The 14,447-nt window shown below is 38.6% G+C and overlaps 1 protein-coding gene across 4 annotated transcripts in view; it reads left to right on the forward strand.

The window, feature by feature from the left end:
- The first annotated feature begins 380 nt into the window (after positions 1-380).
- LOC115256531 (uncharacterized) overlaps positions 381-14,447 on the forward strand; it is a 111,838-nt gene continuing 97,771 nt past the window's right edge. The window contains exons 1-2 of one of the 4 annotated variants that reach the window (XM_062844666.1): positions 381-521; positions 1,240-1,432. The gene's annotated coding sequence lies outside the window, so the exon portion shown is untranslated. Of the gene's footprint in view, positions 522-1,239; positions 1,433-13,436; positions 13,661-13,773; positions 13,807-14,447 lie in introns of those variants that run through there. The other 3 variants (XM_062844663.1, XM_062844664.1, XM_062844665.1) reach the window with 3 other exon arrangements.

Here is a 14,447-nt window from a genome sequence, read left to right on the forward strand (position 1 = left end):
AAAAATCCCATACCGCATACCCTTATTAGGAAGCAAACAACAATCTACATAATTCACTTAAAATATAAATGCTCTCTTAGGGAAGCGAACGGTAAAGAAATGCTTCAGTATTAAAATTGGACGCAAAAATAAACAGACATGGTCTTCCAAACATACCATTTATTTTGGGGATGATCTCGAATGCTTAATCGGGAGTGTAGGATCATGAAAAATTCTTAGATTAGACATTCTACCTAATGTGTACTCACAACTCCTTTTCCTCGTCAATATTGACTTCATGATAAAATTTAGATCATGGCCCTCTCGACGCCGCCGAACGGAATACATGCAGTCGGCGCACAGGTCTAGCACCGCCATTATCAAGAGTTTTAGCTACAGTTGAAACTGGCAATGCTTCGCGATGCTTCTATATCTTCGACGCTGATACACTTGACTCGTTAACTTCCGCAATGCACTTCGCGGTAATCAATCAGTTTGATCGCATACGTTCAAGGAGAAACAGTGACTTGGTATCAGTTAAAGTAAGTGAAATTGTCATATTAATTGGGTTTATCAATTCCATAAGCTAGTTTATGCTCTTTCAGCGTGCTAAGCGTGAAGAAGTGTCCATTCACAAAATTCAGATCGTTATTTTCATAATCACAGACGATTTATCCACTTCCACCATTTTTACCTAAATGAGCACATCACCGTGCACCATAAAATCACTATTACGGTTGTTTTTTTTTTCGGTTCTACACCATTTTCCGGAAATCATTTTCCAGAATAATCAATTCCCCGGAATGATATGTTGTGGAAAATGTTGTGTTTATTGAGTTTATTGGCAGTTGAACTGCTCACTGTATAGGAGGATTGCCCTTCATCAGTTGCGAGCTTTCGAAGTGCGAGAGATGTGCTTTTCAGACATGTTGGGTGAGGTCACAATTGAGTCATCTCCACAGGTGCACTTTCATGTTTGTTCATGTTGGAATAAAAGAAAAATGCCAAACTGGTCTTATGACTCATTCAGCGATATTACAACCGTAGCTGATAAGGCCGTAATCAAGTCCAGCTCAGCCAAGAGCGATGGATAAGACAAACATCAAATTGAAATCCTATGTAAAACTGAAAATGCACTCCCACTGCCATGCCTCCTAGACAGTGGGAACGGTTACTTCAATTTGTCGCACACTGGGCCATTTTACATCCGATTTTCATCATTGACCTGAGAAGGCGAAGTGACATTTTTTCTCGTTTCAGGGTGTGCTACGATTGAATTATCGGTGGCGGCGGATTACAAGCAGAGTGTGCAGTGAAACCCATATAAGAGTGACTGTTTTTAGTTCAAGGATTCAATTTTTCGCTTGCTGTTTTTTGACGCTTCGTTGGATTGTGCTGTAGTGTTGGTTTCGGATCAATCGCAGAGGATCCTTTTGTCAAGAAAACCGCATTGGTAAATATAATTTTCTTTATTATTTTAATTTTAATTTATTTCTAGAATTAGTATTCTTTATCAATTTTTTCCTCGTTGATTTTCAAACTTGGAAACCGAAGCACAGTGCACAGTGGTCCATGAACCAGATTTTCGAGGAAAGATGCATGCAGCGCCTTCAAATGAATTTTTAGACAAATATAGTCTTCTACAAAGTTGTTGCTAATAATAAGGCCCTCTTTCAAATGTACATGAACATTAGGGTGGTCCATATTTTCACAGAAATTGGAAACCAAACTTTTTTATTTGCAAGAATAACTATATACATTCTTCGGAATAGTTGGAGACCTATAAATTTTGAGCAAGTTTGCCGAAGACAGTTTTTTAGTAGCTTTAAAATTGACCGATCTAGAGATATATTTTTGAATAAGCTTAGGGTGATTCAGGAAAAGCAGGTTTTCTGGCTCTAACTTTTTCAGTTTCAATTTCTCATCAAAGTCGCCCAAGAATCACTGGTAGAGCATTTGAAAACGCGTCATTTCGTGCGCTGAGACGATCGTTAACTCTTTTGGTTCAAAAGTTATGAGTGTTTTTCTTTAAAAATCATAGTTTATTCAAAAGGCGATATTACGAGTTGGGGCAAACATGAAAAATATCATTTTCCAGCATTCAAAAGAAGAAGTATTGTTATAAAACATATCAAAAAATTAGAGAGGTGTTATTTTTGCAACTCATGTAAAAAAATACTTGAAAAGTGGCTATTTTTTCTAGAAAATCATCAATAACTTTTGAACGGAATGACGTAGCAACATTCTCAGCGCACGAAAATGTGCGTTTTTGGAAGCTCTAAAAGTGGTTCTTTGACGACTTTGATTAGAAAATCTTAAAATGAAAAAGATAAAGCGAAAAAACTGTTTTGCCCAAATTTTGAGCATTTTCCCATAGTGGGTTTTATCGCTCTAACTTTTTGGTTTCAATTTTCTCATCAAAGTCGTCAAAGAACCACATTTACAGCTTCCAAAAACGCACACTTTTGTGCGCTGAGATTGTTGCTACGTCATTCCGTTCAAAAGATATTGATCATTTTCTAGAAAAAAATAGCCACTTTTCAAGTATTTTTTACTTGAGTTACAAAAATAACACCTCTCTAATTTTTTGAATTGTTTCATAACAATATTTCTTCTTTTGAATGCTGGAAAAAGATATTTTTTATCTTTGCCCCAACTCGTAATATCGCCTTTTGAATAAACTATGATTTTTAAAGAAAAACACTCATAACTTTTGAACCAAAAGAGATAACGATCGTCTCAGCGCACGAAGTGACGCGTTTTCAAATGCTCTACAAGTGATTCTTGGGCGACTTTGATGAGAAATTGAAACTGGAAAAGTGAAAGCCACAAAACCTGCTTTTCCTGAATCACTCTAAGCTTATTCAGAAATATATCTCTAGATCGGTCAATTTTAAAGCTACAAAAAAACTGTCTTCAGCAAACTTGCTCAAAATTTATAGGTCTCCAACTTTTCCGAAGAATGTATATAGTTATTCTTGCAAATAAAAAAGTTTGGTTTCCAATTTCTGTGAAAATATGGACAACCCTAATTTTCATGTACATTTGAAAGAGGGCCTTATTATTAGCAACAACTTTGTAGAAGACTATATTTGTCTAAAAATTCATTTGAAGGTGCTGCATTCATCTTTCCTCGTAAATCTGGTTCATGGACCATTGTGCAGTGGGACCATTCCGAAAAAAGACGATCAAAATCTCTAAGAGCCGTTAGGTGACATTTTAGCATATAGGTGTTGAAGGATATGCCCTGAAAAACCCAACCAAAATATTTTTAGAGGGTAGATGCCTTTAGCAAAGTTGTAGAACGTGTAACATCAAGTAACTTTTCTGGAGACATCATATAGCATGGACTTCATTTTTGGGGAGAAAATATAAATGTTTTAAAGAACAACCTGAAAATTAGTTTTTTGAACTTTTCCGTGATTATATCGTAAAGCTTCAACCTGATATGTTCTACAAGTTTGTAGGTGCTACTGAAATACACTTTTTTGGCGGAGAAACCAACTCTGAAAAATTAAATGTTGCGACATTATACCAACATTTTGGAAATATATTCTCTATTTTCACTATTGAATATATTTAACCTTCATCGTGCATTAGGGTCATTGTGATCCAAAACGCGATTTCAAGACTAAATGGCGCGATTTCCTCACTAGACGGCTTGATTTGGCATAAACAATTTAGTACATAATATAATGTCTTCAAACGAAATCATCGGAAGATCTAGAGCTTTTAGCCATTTAGACAATCTCCTGACCCCAGCACAATCCGGAATATCTCCGGAATGGTACCGGATATTGCATGGACACTTGAGTATAATAAACTAGCACCAATTTATGATCAATTGAGGGCGACTTCAAAAAAATCAGATGAAAATTGACGGAATGCCAGCATTTTGAAAATGTGTTGTCGTAGGTCGGGTACGTGAAGGTTTAATAAACTTCGAAACAGGTTCCCCAGGGCCCATTCCGATGGCCACCATAGGGCCAGAGCGGGTTTGAAGGCCTATTTGTGTCCTACAGGACAGCTACCATCTATCTGAAAAACATTGCCGAAGACACCCACACTCCCGTTCAAAAGTTTGGGGTCACCCCCTCAAAAACATGTCATGTTTTTAGGCCCATATCTCCGCCAATTTGCGTCCGATTTCAAAACCCTAGGTTTCATTCAAAAGATAATAAGTCAAAGAAACTTTAAACATGATTTAAAAGAAACTTTTTCAAAAAAAAATGTATGTAAACTTAACCCAAAGTTGCCAAATTTTCTAAAAAATGAATATAAACTTACGGCAGTGTCGCTGGAAGTTGAGTCGCCCAAATTTAAAGATGAAAGCGGTAATATGATTCCGAGAATATGGAATTAGCCTGGTACACGGTTTATATGGGAAAAAATAAAAAATGGAAAAACTCCAACTCCTGTACACTTTTTGAGTTCCATTTTGGCCCCATATCAACTGTGCAAAATTTGATTTTGATCGAAGAAACTAAATTTTAGCGCCCGCCATTCTTAGTTTTTCATACGATTTACTCTGGGGAAAATTTACTTCTTCAAAGAAAAATCGCTTGAGGTCACCCATTGATCCCTAAAAATAAGTCGTTGAATGATTTCTGTAGATAATTTCATGAGGAATCAGACCTCCAAAGACCGCAAAGCGATGCGACATTCGTGGGAAAAGTTATTAAGCTCTACCCGATCGATAAAATGACGAGATTTTATTATTTATTGTTATTCCTGACATTTTAAACAGCAAATAAATTTTTTTGTATGGACTAATGACCACGCGGGGGGGTTGAAAAGTCCCAAAAAAATGGCCACGTGGTTTATGGACAGCCCCTAATGCAAACATTATCACGCATACGGTAGATAATGACAAAATCTTAATCATAATATGGCAGAAATATCATAGTTTTGTTATTTTACGAGACATATACAAGAAAGTCAAAATTACGAATAGCGCTCACGACAGTATGGCGAACTTCCGAATGCCTGCTTTTGTTGCAGAAAGAAAATTGAAGTAGGGTGCCTGTACCAGTTATCGCACCACCTAAGAAAAACTGTTTCTACAAGAATAAGAGGAAGACCGACGAATGTAAACAATAAGTCAAATGATTGATTTGTTTTCATACTTTACAGGAAAAATATAAAAATGGAGCCAAAACTACTTTTAGTATTTACTAGCTGTACCCGGCAAACTTTGTCATGCCTACTGCGTTTTTTGACGTTTGAAGCCCCAAGCCCCCGTTCAAAATGTATGAAAACCCGATTTTCAAAAACTCTCAATTTTCCCATGTTTTAGGCCTCATAAACCTTCCTTGGGTGAAAACTAACAGAACAAAACTTAGACGACCCAAATCGGACCCCCCATTCGCAAGTTATGCGCGGTCCCACGTATGCCACTGCATTTATATATATATAGATTACAGCGTGTGCCAATGATAGGAACCCTGTACCAGTTATGGACACATTTGTTAATTTGGGTTCCACTTCGCACTATTTACATGCATTCCTTATGGGAGTTGCCATAACTGGTACACTATAGCGAAATAGGGTGCAAGGAGGCCGAAAAGTTAAGGAAAATGATTTATTTCTACCATAATTTGAGCAAATTGTGAAGTTTGAATGATTGCAATCATCCTTTGTGATCATGATCTGTTGTTCACGAATGTTTTCTTGTTGATTTGTATCTTTAAAGGTTGAAAATCAACTATGGCGAATTTGAGGTACTATAGTCATAACTGGTACACTGATCCTAACACAATTGGGGTTGCTCCCGTGGGCACTGGAGTGCCTAAAAGATCGAGATCAGCATTTGTTCATTTCTATACCAGAACATTACAGTCACGATTAATAATAAAAAATGAACCGTCAAAAGCCTGCATTTGTTGTAAAAATCTGAGAGCAAACAATATGGATTGCTCCGGTGACGACGTGGAACCAATATGACTATTCATTTGATGCCCCTATAACCATAGCTGTAAATGCATTTAGCATGAGGGTGACGGGATTTACGGTCGGCCTACAAACTTTTCTTAAGGGAAATTACTCCCTTGGGCATATAGTATCTTCGTGCCTGCAACACGATATACATATGTAAAATTATGTTTGGCAGAGATAACTCTCAGTAAATACTAGTAGAAGTGCTCATAAACGATTGAGCTGAGAAGCAGGATTTTTTTCCAGTAGGGATGTTACTCCAAGATGAAAAAGAAGATGACTATCAATCTCTTTGTGTATCACAAGAACAACAGACATGAAAATCCATGAAGGTTGCACCATGTGGCGCCGGGTTTTGGAGCGAAAGCTATACGAAGTTCATTGTCGTTGCCCAATTGACCACCTTCCGGAATCCCTATACTTGTTTGGTTGCAAAGTTATAGCTTACCAAAGTTAGGGTCTCTAAAGCGGCATTTTTCAGTTGAAGCAGGTTCCCGGTGGCCACAGCGGCCAAATCCGGATTTCTCCGGTGGCATTGAAAACTAGACTTGTGCCCCTTTTATTTGAGCCAAAGAGATTCACAAAATCGGACAAGCCACTGATTTTTGCGAGCTGTCCAAAGTGTGGGGTCAAAAATGACCCCAGGGTCTTATTTGTAACTTTTTTTATGGGAGCACTCCTTGGGGTCATTCAATGCTTTTGATTTTTGGGGAAGGTTTATTTCCGCGAAAAAATAATTGTCAGAAAATTTGAGCTTGCTTGGGTTCGTTAAACAAAAGCTACAGAGAATTGAAATTTGAAAAAGGTCAAAAAAGACCCCAAGACCTTACTAAGGTTAAATAACTGTGCACAATTTTGATGCAACTGGTTGAGCCATCGCGCTCTGTAACACGGTTGAAATTTCAATGGGTTTTATTATGGGAAATTTTACTTGCTTGCACTTTTTTTCCAAATTTTACATGAATTTTATACTGCCGTTCCACGCCCAATTGTCCCATGTTATATGGGAATCCCATATAACATGGGATAATCATGCCTAGAACGGCAGTATAACCAATGATAATAAAGTAAAGGCTAAACTGTGCAGAAAAAAATTGCTGAAATGTCTTGATAATGTTCGGCATCCAGTTCTAGTGAAGGTGGTCAAGCAGTCAACTGAGAGGTTTAATATTATTCAGCTCTGTTTATACGTTTAACATAATACATAACATAGGAATATGAGCCATCAATAAGTTTCCATATTCGATTATGGCTTTGATAAGGTTCTTGCTTTTCTGAACAAGGCTGACACAAATTTCGTGCCAAGAAGGGTCCCCCTTGGAAATTTTGGGTCGGAATTCAACATTTTGAGGAAGGGCACAAATTAATAAACCAATAAATATTTAAATTTTAAGGTGAAGAGTCCTCCAGAAAATTTCTTACCAAACCCGATGAATTAAGCGGTTTTGCTTAATTGTTTGAGCATTTTTTTCATCAAATAGATTTATTATTTATCAACTCCATCCCCTCATTGACAAACGAGCACTGTGACAAAAGAAGAAAATGATATTTGTTCCATTCTAGAGTATTTTCAGGATTCAGGAACACTTCGGCTTATGTCGACGGAAATATCTTAAAGTACATACTCGATGAGAAAGGCGCTATCACCACTAGGTGGATTAATCTGGGTTTTTTTAATATATGTAGTCCCAGCCATGTACATAAAAAGAGGTTCCAGTTTACTGTCAAAAAGACACGGACAACGTCTTCAGCTTTCGCCTGTACAGACTGTTTTAAACTTAACATTAGACAACGGACAACGGAGCATGCACCAGTGGAAACGGGGAAGAAACTATTCTCACGAAAATTTTCAACGCCCGAAGCGGGAATCGAACCCTCACCCCATAGCATGGTGCGATTATAAGCTTGGTGACCCTAACCGCACGGCTACGAGGCTCCACACTGTCAATAAACCTGTCAGAAAACTTACTGAACATGATAGATTACAAATCGTAGCTTTGTATAATGAAAGAAGTTACCGTTACACCCATAGACTTAAAGATGTAAGCTCAAGAATAATGTGGATGACCTAGGATTAGACCTGTGCACCGCCGCCGCCGACACTTTTTGTCCCACGCTGACGCCGATCAAGGTACCGGCGGTGCGCCATACACCGCTGTTTTTCACGTCGCCGATTTTCATTTTTCACGCCGGTGATCAGTGCACGATCAAAATTAAGTTCACATAAAGTTGAGAAAAAAAAAATCTCACGATAACTATCATAAATAATTGACTACAATAATTGATTTCTCAAGTCTTAGAACTTTTGTTTTAATTTTGAATTAGATTATAATTGAATAATTAATAATTCCTCATTCACAGCTCTCCAGAAGTTTCTTCAGAGATTTTTTAAAATATTCAGTGATGCCCCCTGGAGATCCACCTGAGATTCCTCCAGAAAATTCTACAGGGACGCTTCCAGGTGTTTTATCATTGATTTTTTCTTTAGTAGATCGCTCAGGAAGACCACGACAGGGAAAACTCCAGGAGTTCGTTCAAAAATACTTCCGGGAGGATTCAGGGATGCCTCCTAGAGATACATCAAAGATTCATCCAGAAAATCCTTCAGGGATTCTCATAGGAGGTCCTTCAGAAATTGGTCTGAGAATTTCTTCATGGATTCCTTCTGAAGTTCCTTCAAGAATTCATACAGCAGTTTCATCAGAAACTAGTCATGCAGTTTCCTAAAAGATTCTTCCAGGATATCTTTCAGAAATTCATTATTATTTATTATTTATTTATTATTACTTACATCAACAGGCTATGGAAGCCCCAATGATGTTCAGTTATCACAAAATAACTAATTATACAAACCAATACGACAGAAGTACTACATGATACACACATGCCTCATGAAAAATTTTCAGATTGCTCCAGAAGTTCCTTCGGTGATCTCTCCAAGAATTCACTAAGGGATCTCCCCAATAGTTCCAGGAGAGTTCAGGGATGCCTCCGGGTGTTCATTAGGAAATCCTTCAGAAGTTCTCCAAGCTTTCCTTTAAATATTCCAGTTCAAGAACTTCCAGTAGTCCCTTTAAATATTCTTCAGGAGGACTCATAAATGCCACCTGGAGATCCATCCCGTGAGAAGTTTTTTCAGAAATTTTTGCAGAAGGTCTTCAGAAATTAGTCCAGGCGTTCCTACAAGGATTCCTTCTGAAATTCTTTTAGAAATTCCTACTACTGGAGCTCTTACAGAAATTACTCCAGGAGTTCCACCAGAGATTCCTCCAGGAGTTGCAGGGATTCTTGCAGATTTTTTTTTCAGAGATTCCTTCTGAATTTCTACAGATGTTCCTTCAGAAATCTCTACAGAAGTTTCTTCAGAGAATCTTATAGGAAGATCTAAGGATACCTCCAGGAGAATTAAGGGATTCCTCCAGAAGTTTATTCAATGATTTTCATAGGGTAAAAGCTCTAGACTTTGCCCACCCCCCAAAATTCTGCTCTAATCTTCGCCATTCCATACATAAAAATGGAGTTTATATGGAGGGGGCGAAGGCTAGTGCTTTCACCCTATAACCGTTTCTTCCAAGATTCCTTCAGGATATCCTTAGGGGATTCCTCGAGAAGTTCTTTTAGAGATTCTTCCAGAAGTTAATCCAGGGATCGCTCCTGGAGTTCTTTCAGATTGTAGATTGAGATCGAGATTTTTCCAGAAAGACTCACGGATGCCTTCAGGAGTTACATCAGAGAATTCTCCAGTAGCTTATTCAGGAATTCCTTCAGAGAATCTTGAAGAAACTCCTTCAATAATTTCCTTAGGATTATAATTAGCTCCAGGATATTTTTGAGGGATCATTCATGGAGTTTCTACAAGAGTTCCTCATGGATTTCCATCTGGAATTCGTCCAGGATTTTTTTAAGGGAATACCTCTTGCAAATCCTTCCTCCTACCCGGAAATATCCATTGAAAATTCTTCAAGGATTCCGCTTGAAAATCCGTTGGAAATGCCTACCGGAATTTCTTCGTGCATTCCCCTGGAATCCCTGCAGGGATACCTCTTGTATTTTTTTCGGGGATTCCTGCTAGACTTCCTTCAGGGGTTCCCTTGAACTTCCTTCGAGGATTCCTCCTGGAATTTCTTCGTGAATTTTTCCTGGAGTTTCTTGGTGATTTCTCTAAGAATAACTTCTAAGAATTTCTCATATAATTCCTCCAGGGATCTCTGTTGGACTTCATTTAGGGATTCCCCCAGGCTTTCTTCGGAGATTCCTGCTGGAATTCTTTCGGGGATTCCTTCTGGATTTTATTTCGGAGATTCCGCCTAGAAATCATTCTGGAATTTCTCCTGGAATACCTTCGGATATTCTTTCTGGACATCCTTCATGGATTCCTCCTAAAATTCTCTCAGGGATTTCCCCTAATATTCTAACGTGGATTTCTCCTGAAATCTATTCGGGATTTCGTCCTGGAACTTCATTGATGATTTCATTAAGAATTGCTTAAGAGATTCCTCCTGAATTTGCTTCGAGGATTCCTCATGGAATTCCTTCAGGATTCTCCTGGAATTCCTTCGGAGATTTCTCCTGGACTTCCTATGGGGATTCCTCTAGAAAATCCTTCGTGTATACCGCTTGAAAATCCTTCGGAGATTCCTCCTGGATTTCCTTCAGGAGTTTCACCTGGGATTCCTGCAGGGATTTCTCATTATTTTCGATTCCTCAGGATTTCTCCTTGAACTCCTTCAGAGATTTCTCCCCCATATTTTTCCTTGATTTCTCCTGGAAATCCTTCGGGGATTCTTTCTCTAATTCGAAGTTTTTTAAGGAATCCTGCTCAAATTTCTTTGGGACTCGTGATGGAATTATTTCGGGGTTTCCTCTTGGAATTCCAGTGGGAACTCCTCTTGCAATTACTTCAGGGGCTCCTCATGGAACTCCAACGAGGATTCCTCCTGGATATTTTCCGATAGTTCTTCCTAGAAATACTTTGAGGATTTCTTCCAGAATTCCTTTGAAAAATCCTCCTGGAATTCCTTCGGGGTTTTCTCCGCTTGGAATTCCTTCGAAGATTCCTCTCGAAATCCCTTCGATGGTGCCCCCTGGTATTCCTGCAGGGATTTCTGCTGTAATTTCGAGGATTCTTGCTAAAATTCCTTCGTGGATTTTCTCCTGATGGTTTGTCGAAGATTCCTTCTGGATTTCCTTCGGGAATCCCTCTTGGAATTTCTTTGGTGACTTATTTTCAAATATCTTCGGAGGTTCCTCCTGGAATTCCTTTGGGAGTCCTCCCAGAATTCCTGTGGGGTGATTCTTCCTAGAATTCCTTCGAGAATTTCTCCTGGAATTCTATCGGGGATTCTTCATGGAATTCCTTCGGAGATTCCTCCTAGAGTTCCTTCCGGGATTCCTTCTAGAATTCCTTCGGGGGTTTCTCCTGAGGGATTCTTCCTTCGAGGATACCTCCTAAAATCCCTTCGGGGATTTCTCCTGATATTTCGTCGAGGATTCCTTCTGGATTTCCTTTGGGGATTCCTCCTGAAATTCCTTCGAGGAAATTCCTCCTAGTATTCTCTCAGGGATTTGTCCTGCAATTCTTTCAGAGCTTCGTCCTGGGTATTTTTCGTTGGTTCCTCCTAGCTCCTGCTTGGGGTTTTCCTTCTCGAATTTCTTTTAGAATTCTCGCTGGAATTCCTTCGGAGATTCCTCCTGGAATTCCTGCTGTAATTCCCTTAGGATTCCTTCTTAAATTGATTTGGGGAATCCTCCTGGAATTTCTTTCGATTCGTTATGGATTTCTTTCTGAAATTCCTCGAAAACTCCAACCAGCGATTTCTTCAGAAGCTTCTGCAGGGATCTCTCTAAGAGAGATTCTTGATTCACCAGAGATTCCTGCAGAAGTTTCTTCAGGGTTCCATACAGCAGTTCATGCAGAGATTAGTCCAGAAATTTTTTGAGGAGTTTCTTTTAGGCTCCTTTTGGATTTCCTTTTGGGATTGCTTCCTGAAATCATTGGGGATTCCTTAGCATAAATATTGCGACCTTCTTATAGCTTCAGAAGATGTTGAGAAAACAAAACAAAAGCTATAGCAAAATCGATATTTTATTGCCCTTGATTTGCAATGGAGTAATGCAACATGCATTACACTAAGGATACAGGTAATGTCTCAATATGCATAATCACTGACTGGTGGCAGTGACGGACTCAAACAGAAATAAAATAGGTATTAATTCTAATTTAGGCTGCTCCTAATTTAGTTCTGACTTTCTCTCTCTCTCCCCCTTCCCCTTCAAAATTTTTTGGCTGGTTTTTGCTATTTGAGGGGGCAGATGAAAAAATATATTTATCATAATATCGGGTCCACGGTTGCAAAAAATCCGAAGCATCCAACGAAAGTGAGTTTTTTTTTCTTTGATTTGCCAATCTCATTATGGTCAAATTTTGGTCACGCCGATTCACGCCGCCGCCGCCGCCGCCGAAAGCTGCCACCGGCGTGACGCCGATGACGCCGCCGCCGCCGGTCAAAAATGACCATCGCGCCGCCGCCGAACAAAATATAGTCGGCGCACAGGTCTAAGGATATCAAAAAAAAATTCTGCATAATATTCTACCGTTTTTATACTATTGACTACCAAAACAACAGAAAAACGTAGAAAAAATCCATTATAACGCTTGGGAAAATTACGGCTTCAAAGGGTGTAGTCAATAGATCAATCTTATTAAGTTATTGGTGAAATTATTTAAAATTTCAATGTAGGTTGCGAAAAATTGAAAAATAATATAAATGGCACTGTAGCAAAACAAGCTATGGGATGAGATCTTTATGGAAATGTTATTCGCGCCACCGCAAACACGCAGTACCGATTCGCACAAAACTGAAGTAACAGCAAAATTTCGCGGAACTTTTTCGAAAATTTCGTTCCGTTTCGAAAAATACCTAGTGAATTTGGATTTCGTATCGATCTAACGAAATATTTTTGAATTTCGTTTCGCTTTGTTTCGCCTTGAAAAAAATCCCATACCGCATACCCTTACTAGGAAGCAAACAACAATCTAGATAATTCACCTAAAATACAAATGCTCTCTTAGGGAAGCGAACAGTAAAGAAATGCTTCAGTATTGAAATTGGACGCAAAAATAAAGAGACATGGTCTTCCAAACATACCATATATTTTGGGGATGATCTCGAATGCTTAATCGGGAGTGTAGGATCATGAAAAATTCTTAGATCAGACATTCTACCTAATGTGTACTTGATCGTGCAAGTGGTAGGTGATGGATACAAATCTTGCTTAGCAGTGAAACAATAATTAAACACTTCACATTTTATTAAACATATCGGACGTACAACAAATGTGGACTATTCTACGTTGTGTTTCTGTAATGACTGTCAAGTAGGGTCTGTTCTAGTGGTGTTGGTAGGGGTAGAGATCTGCACCGGTAGTATGGTTCTGTCCGAACAGTACTCACAACTCCTTTTCCTCGTCAATATTGACTTCATGATAAAATTTAGATCATGGCCCTCTCGACGCCGCCGAACGGAATACATGCAGTCGGCGCACAGGTCTAGCACCGCCATTATCAAGAGTTTTAGCTACAGGTGAAACTGGCAATGCTTCGCGATGTTTCTATATCTTCGACGCTGATACACTTGACTCATTATCTTTCGCGACGTGAACTCCCGCGCTAAAAATGCACTTCACGGTAATCAATCAGTTTGTTCGCAGACGCCCAACGAGAAACAGTGACGTGGTATCAGTTAAAGTAATTGAAATTTCCATATTAATTGGGTTTATCAACTCCATAAGCTAGTTTAGGCTCTAAGCGTGAAGAATTGTCCATTCACAAAATTCAGATCGTTATTTTCATAATTACAGACGATTTATCCACATCCACTTTTTTTCACCAAAGTAAGTACATCACCGTGCACCATAAAACCACTATCACGGTTGGTTTTTTTTTTCGGGTCTACACCATTTTCCGGAAATCATTTTCCAGAATAATCAATTTCCCGGAATGATATGTTATGGAAAATGTTTTGGTGTTTATTGAGTTTATTGGTAGTTGAACTGCTTACTGTATAGGAGGATTGCCCTTCTTCAATTTATAAGGCTGTTCTTCAAACGATGTAACGTTATCGAATTACACTCAATCCTGTTTTTACACGACTTTTTTACACGATTTTCTCGAAGTTACGCGATTTTGGTCATTTGCGGAGGGCAAATCCCTTGCAATTTTTTTTGCACGATTTCTCGAAGTTTCACGATGTTTCTTTACACGAACTTTTTCTTGCGCGGACGCGTCAGTCGTGTAATAAACAGGATTGAGTGTAATTGGTAACCAATCTATTAATTCCTTCTAGTGTTTTGTTCTTTTAAAAATGTATTGTTCTTTTTTTTTTCAAACTAAGCCTGTTACATACAGAGTCACATAAATAACTATTATTGTGTCAGTAAAAAACGTCGGAAGGGGGTGATTCAAAGTTTAGGATGGATTTTATATCGGTACATAATCTTTATTGCTTTTTCATCGCGCATGCTAAAATGGTTGG

Source organism: Aedes albopictus, chromosome 1 (assembly GCF_035046485.1).
Source record: "Aedes albopictus strain Foshan chromosome 1, AalbF5, whole genome shotgun sequence".
NCBI lineage: Eukaryota > Metazoa > Arthropoda > Insecta > Diptera > Culicidae > Aedes > Aedes albopictus.